The 12,964-nt window shown below is 47.8% G+C and overlaps 1 protein-coding gene across 3 annotated transcripts in view; it reads right to left on the bottom strand.

Moving 5' to 3' along the window:
• Positions 1-12,682, bottom strand: part of LOC129337981 (mitogen-activated protein kinase kinase kinase 3-like) — a 138,238-nt gene extending 125,556 nt beyond the window's left edge. For 2 of the 3 annotated variants that reach the window (XM_054992013.1, XM_054992015.1), the window contains exon 1: positions 12,270-12,682. The gene's annotated coding sequence lies outside the window, so the exon portion shown is untranslated. Of the gene's footprint in view, positions 1-8,868; positions 8,913-12,269 lie in introns of those variants that run through there. The other variant, XM_054992014.1, reaches the window with a different exon arrangement.
• Between the last annotated feature and the right edge of the window lie 282 nt (positions 12,683-12,964).

The following is a 12,964-nucleotide window of genomic DNA, read 5'->3' as shown; positions in this document are numbered from 1 at the left end:
CATCTGCTGCGCCAAGACTGCTTGAACAGAGACACTGTAGCATATCAATAGCTGCTGCAGTGAGTGCTTCGCCCGCAACAGGAACCCAGCTTTGCAATTTGTATGACAGACAGAGCGGAAAGTTTAGCGCTGGCTCAGGGCAGCTGTCTTCTCTCTTCCTTCAGTTCTGCAGAGAGCTTTTTAAAAATGTGGGCTATGTCCACTTATTCTAATTGTGGTGGAAAATAGAACACAAAACATTTCAAAAAGTGTTGCAAAATTGTGCCAGGGCCTGCTGGCAACGTCACTAACACTAGCCAACCAGTGCCTTCCGCAACTGGCTTCTCCTTGATTTTTTTTTTCACAGCTCAGACTGGGAAAGGTGGGGAGGGGAAGTAATATGAATATAATGAGATGCTTCCAAAGCAACCAACAAGTTGCTTGAACCCATTAAAGAATCCACCTCTGTCCTATAGCAGTAACAGGTGTGAAAACTAGACAGCTAAAGCTAGCCATTCTACCATGGAAGCCAACGCAGCTCTTGTGGCTCCAACACACACTGTATTCTTTTGATGTTGCCTCAAAGTGACTCGGAACACAGCACGACTGGTCGTTTTCGCCTGCCTTACTCACAGAGCAACAACAGAGGTTAGTAGGAAATCCACAATGAGGCCCCTGTTGGGGGAATCCGTGGTCCACGTATCACTTTCTGGGAAAAGCAAATAGCATGTCTGGAGTCTCGGAGCAAAGAAAATAACTGAGATGAATCCCATATTTCCTCCTTGGGCTCCTATAATCTATTTTCCATACACGTGGGGCACAGAAAAGACATTCAGTCCGTTTCTTTTTGAAGAGGAAAGTTTGTAATTTAATAGTACATGAGAATTTTTGTAGTGGCAAACACCCCAGGAATAGAAACTGTACAGTAAAATTCCAAAGTCGATTTGTTTAAACTTTGTGGACTTAACCCAGGTGACTGGAGAAAAATTCTTTTTGAGTTTCACTGGGGGGAAATCAGATGCCCTAGCTGTACCCAGTGGAACCCAGGAAATGTCCCCGTGAAGTGGGGGAGCAATATCACACCTGCCCACCCCACTGCCTAGCATATATGCCCCCACCTCAAACATCTGGGTCAATGATCCACAGTGCAGTAGGGTGCAGAACTGGGGACTGGAGAGATCTGAGTTCAGATAAGATCTTAGCCATAAAGCTTAATGAGTAACCCTGGGCTGGCCACACACACTCTCTTAGCTTAGCCCACCTCACAGGGTTTGTTGTGAGGATAAAAAGAAGGAAGGAACATCTGCCATGCTATTCTGAGATGAATGGGTTTACAATTAAACTAATAAAAGTATCCTCCTTCTGGACCGGATATCCAGAGTTTGTGGCCTGCTTGTAGGGTTGCCAGCTCCCAGATGGGAAATTCCTGGAGATTTTGGGGGTGGAGCTTGAAGAGGGTGGGGTTTGAGAAGGGGAGGGACCTCAGTAGGGTATAATGCCATAGACTCCACCCGCCAAAGCAGCCATTTTCTCCAGGGGAACTGATCTTTATGGCCTGGAGATGGTAATTCTGGGAGATCTCTGGTGGCTGGTAACCCTACAGGCCGATTGAAACAGACCAGAAAACGAGGCGGTGGAATTTTGAGGCGGCAGAACAGACTCCCCCACTTCTATCTCTGGACGGGCTTTCAGGCAAACAATTCCACACAAACAGAAAATCAGCACAGCAGGCATAAAGCTTCTCTCCCTTCTCCTTGCTTGTTGGGCTGTATGTGCAAGGACTTTTCAAACCTAGAGGGAAGGGTGCATTCCAGAAATGCATTCCTCCGTCTGAAGCGGAGCAGGCCGTCTCCGCATTCTGTTGCAAGTGTAAACGGGGCCTCGGACGGGTGGTCCAAAGGGTCTGCTGCCCCCAACGTGTCCATCCGTGAACGTTTGCAGGCCCAGAGCAGAACGCACAGGAAAATCCACGCATGCTTTCAAACCCACAAAAGAGCCCAGCTATCGTTGAGGAACAACACGGGGCTCTGTCTGACTCACCACAGGAGGACCCACATTCTGTGCGCTTCCACCTCGGCCAGCAGCGAGAAGCAAAACATTTCCCCTCTTGGCAAGTTTCAAGTTCCGTCAGTCTTCCGCCCCCGGCCTCTGCCAGAGTGGATACCCTGTCCCTTCTCGGAGGCTCCGGTTGCCTTTGACATAAAGCCTTTCCTTTCAGCTTCTGCACGTGCAGCAAAGTTGTGGGTTTCTAAGTACTAAAACCCAAGACGCGTCGAAGGAGGGGGGAAAGCCCAAAGACACCATTGCTACTTTAATAAAGAGACATATAAAGAGGTCTTTGAAAAGCAGGACTGAATAGCAGCCCATTCAATCGTCCACCGACGGAAACTGCACCTCGGCTGAAATCACACTGGCTTCAGCAACAGCCTCCATCGAAGAGTTCTGTTCTGTCCAAACACCACAACGTTCATGTCTGCTCTGATGTGGCCCCCTTGCAGTGCTGAGTCTGTCCACTGAGCGAGCGCCATCGATATTTATTTCTAAGCGACTGGAAGTCCAGCTGCCCCGTCTCTAGGACTCAGAGCATGTTCCACTCAACGGCATATCTTGAGAACGCTGATCAAGATGGGTAGCCGTGTTAGTCTGTCCATAGCAGTAGAAAAGAGCAAGAGTCCGGTAGCATCTATAAGCCTGACAAAATTTGTGGTAGGGCAGGAGCTTTCGTGAGTCACAGCTCGCTTCTTCATCCAGCTGTAACTTATGAAAGCTCCTACCCTACCACAAATTTTGTTAGACTTATAGATGCTACTGGACTCTTGCTGGTTTCTACTGCTTGAGAAGGTTGTCAACCTCAAATGAGATGCTTCAAGGCACCGTTCCCTTACTCTCTGCATCACAGTCTGGAGGGAATTATCACAGTCCAGAATCCCCTTGGTCCAGTGAAACAGGTGATAACCAGAGCCCCTCCCACTGGCTGCGAGGAAGTATCAAGACTGGCTTCCCTTCCCTGCTTTGGGCAACTGTTTGCAGCAGAATGGACTGTTTTCTCTAGGCACTGCCAGGCTTCCTCCTGGCACCCCCATCTGCCACCCCTCGAGCCAGGCTTGGAACTTAGATCGGAACACCTGAGATAGAATTGACGTGGTAAAAACCAAACCTCTGAGCACATCTCCTTTCTTCTCCAGGTGCCTCCTTTTCACCCTCCATCCTCCCTTTCTGGCTGACACGGTGCAGTGCTACAGTTTTACAGCTCTTGACGCCACGTGATGTCAGCTGCCACCACAGAAAGGGGGCACGCAGCCCCCGCCCTAGTGCTGCACTGGACGCCAGCTTCAGAAGCAGCAGAATCCTGCAATAAAGCTTTTTCATGGCCTCTGCTACTTTGGAGAGAGAGAAAAAGCCCTCTTTGCATGTAAAAACCTAGCAGGTCAGGGAAAAAGGTCAGAGAAAGTTCTGCCAGCTTCAGAAGCAGCAGAATCCAGCAATAAAGCTTTTTCATGGCCTCTGCTACTTTGGAGAGAAAAAAAAGCCCTCTTTGCATGTAAAAACCTAGCAGGTCAGGGAGAAAGTGAGGCTGAACCCTCCTCCTGACACACAGGCTTTCTATGTGCAAGGAAGTGTTTACCCCCTCCCATGGTGGAGGTAGACAGTGCCGTCAAGACTAGCTGACTCACAGTGATCCCAAAGGGTATTTAAGGCAAGGGACTAAGAGTTTCTCTACACAAGACAACTGAAACGAGAAGAATGTGTGTCAGGAGATGCAATGTTAGCCAAGAAAGGTAGTTTAAAAAGACAGAGCCGGCAGCAGGGCAAAGGCTTTGCTATATACCGGAGAAGTGCTATACACTGTGTGAAGGGGCTGAGAAATGCCAGAAGGGAAACGTCAGCCCATTAGAACCTCTCCAGATCCAAGCCCGGCTCTGGAAGGCAGCTCCAGCCCATTTTCATTCCTCACTGCGCTCTGGTTGCAATCCCACACAGTTTTAGATTGGAGAGGTGAAATTGACAGAACCTTCAGGGAGGCGAAGGTGAAACTGACAAACCTTCTGAGGGGTGATCTCTGCTGGCTCTGTCTTTTTAAACTACACTTCCCAGCTAACGTTGCATCTCCCTACACTTGACGAACATGCCAAGGCATCTCTCGTAGAGAGACTAACAGGTGGTTTGCCATTGTCTGCCTATGCATAGCAACCCTTCTTTGGAGGTCTCCCATCTAATTGCTAACCAAGGCCGACCCCACTTGGCTTCCGAGAACTGATGAGATCGGGTTTGCCTGGGCAATTCTCCTATGATAAGTGTTCAGATATGTGATCCCAACACTCACCTACAGCTTGTGCAAATACTGACTTGCATCAGGAAACATTTAAGGGCTGGGATGAAGCAGTACTTCAGTATATTGTTTATGCCATCTGTCCTCCAAGTTATTCACAGCAGCATACATGGTTGTCTCTTCACATCTTCACAACCACCCTAGGAGACAATGTAGGCTGAGAACACCTGGCCCAGCTATCTTCATCAGAGTAAAGGAGAGTATCACGGTATCAGAATCGGAGAAAAATAACAGCCATGAAAACTAACTATGTCAAAAATACATTACACCTTAAGAAGTCTAAACAAACTATTAATTAATCCATGTATCCTCCATGTTCAATGACGCAACCACCAAAAATATGTGTTTCCTAGCTTGAGGCAAAACTCGCGAGTTGTAATGACTAACAGAAAGACGGTGTGTCTGATGTACAGCTAAAGAATCTCAAACACTGAATGTGCACGTGCTCAACAAGCCAAATAAATCAGAATAAATACCGCAGTTCTATACAATTGATAAAGCTATCTCAAAAGCTTTATTAATAAGTTACTAATTTATTAATTGATAAAGCTGTCTTCTTGGCAGGGGGATGTGAACCCAGACTCCCAGACGCTAGCCTTACAATCTAACCACTACACCACTCTATCTCTCCGCAGGTTTATGCTCCATGGGAACGAAACAAAGTGAAACGATGCTTCCACCTGATACAACCAGCGGAATGCAGCCGTGTGGGTAGATGGCTTGCAGAAATTTCCATCCCCTGATGGAGGGACTAGAGAATCTTACAGGGCTGGTAGCAAAATTCCCACAGAGTTCTCTCACGACGGCTTCTTAACCCACAGCATCAGCTGCTGATCCAGAGATTTGTAGTGCTTAACCGAAGAGCTTTGCAAATAGGAAAACTCCTTGTACACTCGAAGCTGGGAAGGGAGGAGGGATCACAATGTAGCAAACTGTTAAGTGCTGCTTAATTTACAAGAGACAGCACTGCATATAAACTTAAAAAATAGCCACCTGCATCCAAGAAATGCAGCCATTGGCACAGCTACTGTGAGGTCATGGAATGTTCAACATCAGTGTATTGTTGAAGAACAGCTTAATTCCCCGGCTCACACCTTCTATCTGTCCAGATACATCTCTTCCACTCTCCGTTCTCCCCTTTACCCCTTCCTGGCTGACACGTTTCTTCACACATCACGGTTTGTGGTGATCACTATCATACAACATGATAGCCTCTAAACTAGGCAGCTTTAAGAAAGCATTCGTCAAAGGGATGGAAGGCAGGTCTATCAACAGAGGTGCACTGTAACGGCTAAATGTAATCAAAACAACCTCTGAATATCTTATTGACTTCCTTTATACCCCACCATTCTCCCCAATGGGACCCAAAGGAGTTTACATGAATCTCTTCTCCTCCCCTTTCTCCTCACAACAGCCCTGAGCATGTGTGACTGGCCCAAGGTCACCCAGCATGGGGATTCGAACCTGGGTCTCTGGGACCAGCTGGGTCGGAGGACAGCTTATGGCAAGTACCACAGTTTAGGCTCTGCAAAAAACCCTGCTTGAGAGGGTTGCCTGGCTGACTCTGCTGAGAGGAGAATCCCAGGTCAGAGTGACTTTTGGTCTAAGCCAGTAGGGTAACTCTTATGAGAGCCAGAAGAGTTAACCGTATTAGTCTGTAGTAGCAAAATAGTAAAGACTCCAGTAGCACCTTTAAGACTAACCAACTTTATTGTAACATAAGCTTTCGAGAGCCACAGCTCTCTTCGTCAGATGCATCATCAGCTTTCGAGAACTACAGCTCTCTTCGTCAAATGCATCTGACGAAGAGAGCTGTGGCTCTCGAAAGCTTATGCTACAATAAAGTTGGTTAGTCTTAAAGGTCCTCCTGGACTCGTTATTATCTTATGAGAGCCAGTAGGTGAAGGGGCTGGTATATCCAACCAGGACCCCGGGAGAACAGAGTCCAAATAGTTCTTGGACTCACTGGATCTTACGGGGGCCAAATGTTCGCCACCTAATCCACCTTGCAGGGTTGTTGTAAGGACAAAAAGCAGGAATGGGAACCATGCATACCGTGCACTGCTTACCTCTATGGAAGATGGATGGGGCTGAAAATTTAATTGATAATAATGTCACAGTTTTGGACCTGGGGCTTACCAGCTGCTTGCCAATGGTGAGCAATCTCCCAAGGGTTTGCCTGGTTGCCAGAGATTGCCCACCACTAGCAGGCATCCCAGGAAAACGTGTACCGGGTGCACTCCCAGCAGAGTACGATGACATCACTTCCTGAAGTGAAGTTGTGCTGGCCGTGGGTGTCCTCCTGCGCTTCACTGGAGCCAATTTTGGCCCCAAACATGCAAGAATTAGCTTTGTGCGAAGCACAGGAGCATGCCTGTGGCCGTGATGACATCACTTCCTGGAAGTGACATCATCATGCCTTGCCGGGAACAGGTGCACAAGTCTTCCTCAGGTAAGTCCCAAGTCCCACCGTCCCGCCAAGAGGATATAGGGACATGGGAACCCTAGTTGTTCCTCTAGGAGTTATTCTAGAACGTTTGTCTTGCTGCTGTCCTGTTCACACAGGATAGAGGTGGAGGGACCCTTTCCATGAACTGTCCAAGTGCAACAGTTTTATAATAATAAATAATATTCAATTTATATGCCACCTTTCAGGACAACTTAACACCCATTCAGAGTGGTTTACAAAGTATGTCATTTTTATCCCCACAACAACCACCCTGTGAGGTAGGTGGGGCTGAGAGAGCTCTGAGAGAGCTGTGACTGACCCAAGGTCACCCAGCTGCCTTCAAGCGGAGGAGGGGGGAATCAAACCCGGCTCTCCAGATTAGAGTCCTGCCGCTCTTAACCACTACACCAAACTGGCAAACCACTTGTTAGTCTCTTGCCATGAAAACCTCACCAGGAGTTGCCATAAACCAACTATGACTTGAGGGCAAGATTCCATCCATTTCAGAATTCCTATACTGTCCAAACTTTTTTAAGTTTTACCAAATACAAGTTGTTATTGAAAGATCTGTGTGCTACCTATATTCCACTGACTCCACTTTGGGGATTCTTAGCAGCACCGCAGCATCAGGTGACTCAAACACCCTCCTTTTTTTGGGGGGGGGGGATAATGGAAGACTTAAAATATGTTGAATGACATTGCGCTCCCCATTTCATCTCTACAGTATGGAGGAAAAGCTCCAGTGTGGTTATGGTATCAACCGTGCCCTTGGCAGACAGGACAAACCGGCTATCTAGAAATTCATGCCCCATGGCATCTCAGAGAAACCTCACAAGTTTCTAGTCCTCTTGAAAGCAGACTCTTGTTTTTCCTCCTCTTATTCCCAATATATTTGGGTAAACAATTTCCCCTTCCAAACAGCAATGCTATCACTTCTAACTTCAGCAGTACAAAGTCTGAAAATCTTGATGAGATTTTAGAACTTGGCCTCATGAGTCAGTTTAAAGCTGCTTCGCCCTCCAGTAAAAATGTGCAAATTTCTAGATCGATGCCAGGTACACAGTGGATCAAGGCTGTTCATCCGGCCAAGCTCTACACGGATTTCCGTAGCAAGGTAACCGCAAAAAGCCACCTCGCGGTCAATGAAGCGGGGTGGCAAATTTTCCACTACAATATTTTTTCCTGCAGAAAATATCTCATTTCTCAGAAAACTGCATTTGTTTGTTTCATAACATTAACTGGTAACATAATGAACGCAAGGAATACTAATCCAATTGGCCAGGTTCAGGGGTGTAATTAACTTTTTTAGGTAGCAAGCGTGTACACATCAAATGTGTTCCAATTTTTTTTCTATTCAAAATTTCAAAAATTTGTCATATTTCAAAATTTCAAAAGTTTGAGAAGCAGTGGTAGGTAGTGGTTAGACTCTCAGACTAAGCTCTGGGAGACTCGAGTTCAAATCTCTGCCATGGGAAGTTTACCAGGTGACTTGGGCCAGTCACTCTCTACCAACCTTACCTACCTCGCAGGGTTAATGTGGTGTGGTGGTTAGGATGTCAGACTGGGACAGCCAGGTTCAAATCCCTGCTCTGCTATGGAAGCTTGCTGGGTGACCTTGGGCCAGTCACACACTCTCAGCCTAGCCTACCTCGCAGGGTTGCTGTGAGGATAAACTAGAAGAGAGACAAACAATGCAAGCCACCTTGGGTCTCCGGACTGGGGAGGAAAAGAGGGGTATAAAAATAGTAAAACAAAACAAAATAAAAATAAACAGAGTAGTTGTTAGGCTGAAATGAGGAAAGGATAACCATATGTGCTGTTCTGAGCGCCTTATAGGAAAGATTAAAATGTGTGTGAGAGAGACAGAACTATCCTGGGCTACCGCGGGGAGGGGGAGTGTTGAGATATTGATAAAGCACATTAAAATAACACGGCATATTTTTTAAAAATTCAGCTTACTAAAGATAAGTAAAGCAAACACACTACATCAGACGGAAAACTGATCTGCACTGGAAACTTTCCCAATCCACATTTTCCAAACTAGCCACATCGCTGTGCACAGTAGAAGAAAATGGCAGGGCACATCCACCCAGCTTTCAGAGCTACTCACAGAACGGGACGGAGATATCCACACTGCATACGCCAGACCTTCTGCCTCGCCTTTTTAACTACTGCTCCCTGAGTCGGCCGGCGTATTTTTCTCTTCCTTCCCGGTTCTTCTTAAAACACCCATTGGTTGCAAAACTTGCTTTCATGGCTTTGAAAACTTCCTGTCTCACAAATGTTTGCAGTCGTTGCCCAATGGGAAGGTGTCAGGATCCTTACAGGAAAAGGCTTTCTAACGTTTTGTTACATGGGCTGGTTATGGCATGTATGTGCAGAGAAAACCCCTCAGTCTCACACTGTAGGACAAAGACAAGATGCAACATTTCCCACAGAGAAGTACATTAGGAGGCTCTGCCAAACTTCCTTTCCAGCCTCAACTTCTGGAAGAAAATAAACAGTTCTACAACTTTGCAACAGAAAGTAGTGGTGCACAGTGCTGATTGGCTATCAGCTGTGACGTCACGAACCAATCCTCCCCACCCCAATTCCATCTTCAGAGTTCTGGATTTCATATAAAGAGGCGGCCTTTCAAAGCAATTTTGGCTTCAATATTGTTGTCGTGTTTGGGGGGAAATAACTGCTGGAGAATTTGTATTAATTCTGATTTCTTTTATTCCCAGTTCAGGAATTCTACTACAACAACTATTACCAGTGTTATTTTTTAAAAAATATTCACAATCATGCAGAGCAGAACCATGTCAATATAAACCATAAAAAAATAACAACCATCAACCTTTTCACCGCATCTATCCCCTTCCACTGATTTCACACACAAAACAGCGGCTGGAGAATTGCGATTTAAAGGCAATTAGTGTGTACTAAGTTGTCTAAGAAATGCATTCTTGCACACACTAACAGTGCAATCCTAAACAGAATTACTCCAGTCTAAGCCTTGGGGTCAGGTGGCTTAGACTGGAGTAACTCTGGGCTTAGACTGGAGTAACTCTGGGCTTAGACTGGAGTAACTTAATGGGCTTAGACTGGAGTAACTCTGTTTAGGATTGCAGTGGGTATGAACTAATAATGGAGTTCCTGCCAGATTTCTTACAGTTCCAAATCAGCATGACGCTCCACTCCTGCCTAGTTTACGGGGAAGCCATACCAAGAATAATATTGCACATTGGGGGGACATCCCATAAGAAAAGCTCTTTGGAGCTGGCATGCTATTGAAAGCCCATCAAGGTAATTCTGTACACATATTTTTCTAGTACAAAATTTCACAGAGAGGCTGGAGTCTACGGGAAATTAACACACAATCCAACCTAAACCATTGCTCTTTGCTTAATCCCGGCATATGTAAACTGCTTTGGAACCCATAAGTAAATAAAAAGGTGGGGGTTGGTAGTAATGACACAAAGGCACCCTGTACATGTACAGAGGCACTGCTGTTACTACTAGACCTCCAAGGTTGAGAGTAGACACAGAATCATAGAGATGGAAGGGATCTCCAGGGTCATCTAGTCCAACCCCCTGCACAATGTAGGAAATTCACAACTACACCCCCGCAACACACACACACACACACACTCAGTGACGTCTGCTCCATGCCCAGAAGATGGCAAAACACTGTCAGGATCCTTAGCCAAACTGGCCTGGAGAAAATTGCCACCTGACCCCAAGGTGATGATCGGCATTACCCTGGGCATGTAAGAAGGTGTCACGAGAACTAGGCACTGATGTAACTCTTCCTGCCCATTTAGGACAGGTTCTGGGGCTGCCAGGGCATGATTTAGGCCTTGACCTAATTTTAAGCAAAACTGCACTTCTTACGCTCTTATCCTTTCAACCCTGGGAACGTTTACTTGGAGTTGAGTCACATGACTTCCAGAAAGGAAACAGCGTTAAGGTTTGGGTTTATATAGTGCTGCATATGCAAATTAACAAAGCTGAATTTCTTACTTCCTCTTAGCTGCAACAGGAGAAAATTAAGAAATTAAATGGGATTCATTTAAAAAGCTGATTAAAAGTAACAAACTGCTGAAGTTCAAGGTGGCCCTAGAAAATTCCTCCAGTTAATTTCAGTTTTGCAGACATTGGCTGTTGTTGTTCTATAAGGGGAGAAAAACCGATCTGCACATGCTCAAGAGCCCCCTATTTAATACACCTGTTCTGGAGCTGAGTCCGGAACTTCTGGATCAGAATTTCTACAGAAACAGAGGAGTTAGCCGTGTTAGTCTGGTTCTAGAAGCTTTGGTCTCCTTACAAATTACTGGTGGGGCAGTGTTGTACAGTGGTTAGAGTAAAGGATCTTGGAGACCCGAGTTTGAAACTCCACTCTGCCATGAAGCTTGCTTGGGTCACCACTCTCTGAGTCTAACCTACCTCACAAGGTTGTCGCTGTGAGGCTAAAACAGATAACAACTAGGTCTCCCTGAACTCCTTGGAAGGAGAATGGTATAAAAATGTACAAAATAAGTAATATTTCATGCAATAATAAATGGGAGTCTTGGGGGCACCTTGAAATGGACAAATTTTTATTCCAGCAAAAAATTCAGTGGACTTCTTTTGTGGACTTCTTTGCAGTTGCAAAAGCCGCCTCTAGTCTCAGACGGTTTGCACTAGAAAAAAGACACTGTAAATCTTTAAGATGCCGCAAGGCTCCCATTTATTTTCGCGGCAAGACACTTAACACGTCTGTGTTCATGCTTCCTTGTGCTTTTGTGTTATAACTATTATAGTAACACTTGCTGATTTTTTTAAAGGTTCCAGATACAGGGTTGCCAACTCTAGGTTGGGAAATTCCTGGAGATTTGTGGGTAAAGCCTAGGGAGGGGAATATTTTAGGAGGGGAGGGGCCTCTGCAGGGTAAAATGCCCTCGAGTCCCCCTTCCAAAGGAGCCATTTGCTCCAGAGGAACTGATACCGACAGTTTGGAGTTCAATCGTGATTCCGGGAGATCTCCAGGCCCCGCCTGGAGGTTGGCAACCCCATTCCAAAATCAAGCCCTGGCTCGGATTAAACCCCGCGAAATCAAGGGGCGGAAGGGCCTCGCAACAGACGTCGACTTGCGAGCCACACAGAGTTCTTTCGGAGGAGACGCAGCAAGCTCTTTCTCGGCGGTTCCGGCCAGCCCAGTTTTACTCGCTTGGCATTTAGCGACTCGAACTCAATCGGGTCAGGGGATAGGAGGGGAGGATTGGAAAGACCCCAGACTCTCCGGCATAGGTCTTAATGCGGGGGGTGGCAAGAAGGCTGCGGCCGCCTTCGGAGCCAAGAGCCCGGACAGGAAACCGAGAGGAGGGAGGCAGAAAGTTCTGCGCGCAGCAGGGGGAGTTGCAAGTTGCAACAGGTCTGCTACGGCGTTGCAAATTTTTTAAAAAGGCAACTCGTTTCCGGGGGCGATCCTGGGAAGGGGGGTACCAAGGCCCCATCCAAAGGAGCCTCTTGCACGGGGGGGGGGCTTACCTTTCAGAGTCAGCCCCACTCTCAGGCCGTCCGCCCCGTCGGCTGCATCGCTGCCACTTCTCCTTCCGCAGCTGGAGGAGGAAACAGTCCCAAGCGCCGAAGAATCCTCCCCCTCCGAAAAAATCCGGGGAGCAGTTTCGGGTCGGATCCGGATCGTGCCCTCGGCGCCCCAACGAAGCGCTGCAAACTCCTCCCGAGGTGCTCTCCCTTCTCCCCCTCCCCGTGCCAAAACCAGAAGGGGGGATCGACCCCCGGAGCCCGTTTCCCGGCTTGCCGCCCGCAGCCCCTCCGCGGTCACATCCGACAGAGCCGGGGCCAGGATCGGGGCGAAGGCGCGGCAGAAGCGCAGCAAAAAGGGGGGAAAGTTTCTTCTCCGGCGGGTTCCTCGCCCAGCTGCAGCCCGGCGCTCCGCAAAGGGCACGGGGACAAAAGCGAGAGGAAGGGATGACGGCAAAGGCCGCGGCGGCCAATGGGAAGCCGGAGAGCCGCAAGCCAGCACAGCCCGGCCGGACAGCCTGCCTGCCTGCCCGCCCGAGAACAGGCGCGCTCCCCAGCCCGGACCAGGACCCGCGGGCGGCCCGGGGTGGGACTGAAGGGGCTCGCCGGCAGGTGAGCGATGGAGGCAGCCCAGGCCCCGGGAGAGATCCGGCCACCTGCTGCACAGGCAGGCAGAGGGACCAGGCATTTTTTTCAAG

Source organism: Eublepharis macularius, chromosome 11, assembly GCF_028583425.1.
Source record: "Eublepharis macularius isolate TG4126 chromosome 11, MPM_Emac_v1.0, whole genome shotgun sequence".
In the NCBI taxonomy this organism is placed as follows: domain Eukaryota; kingdom Metazoa; phylum Chordata; class Lepidosauria; order Squamata; family Eublepharidae; genus Eublepharis; species Eublepharis macularius.
The sequence above is the reverse complement of the archived record's forward strand: the minus strand, read 5'-3'. Positions and strand labels throughout refer to the sequence as shown.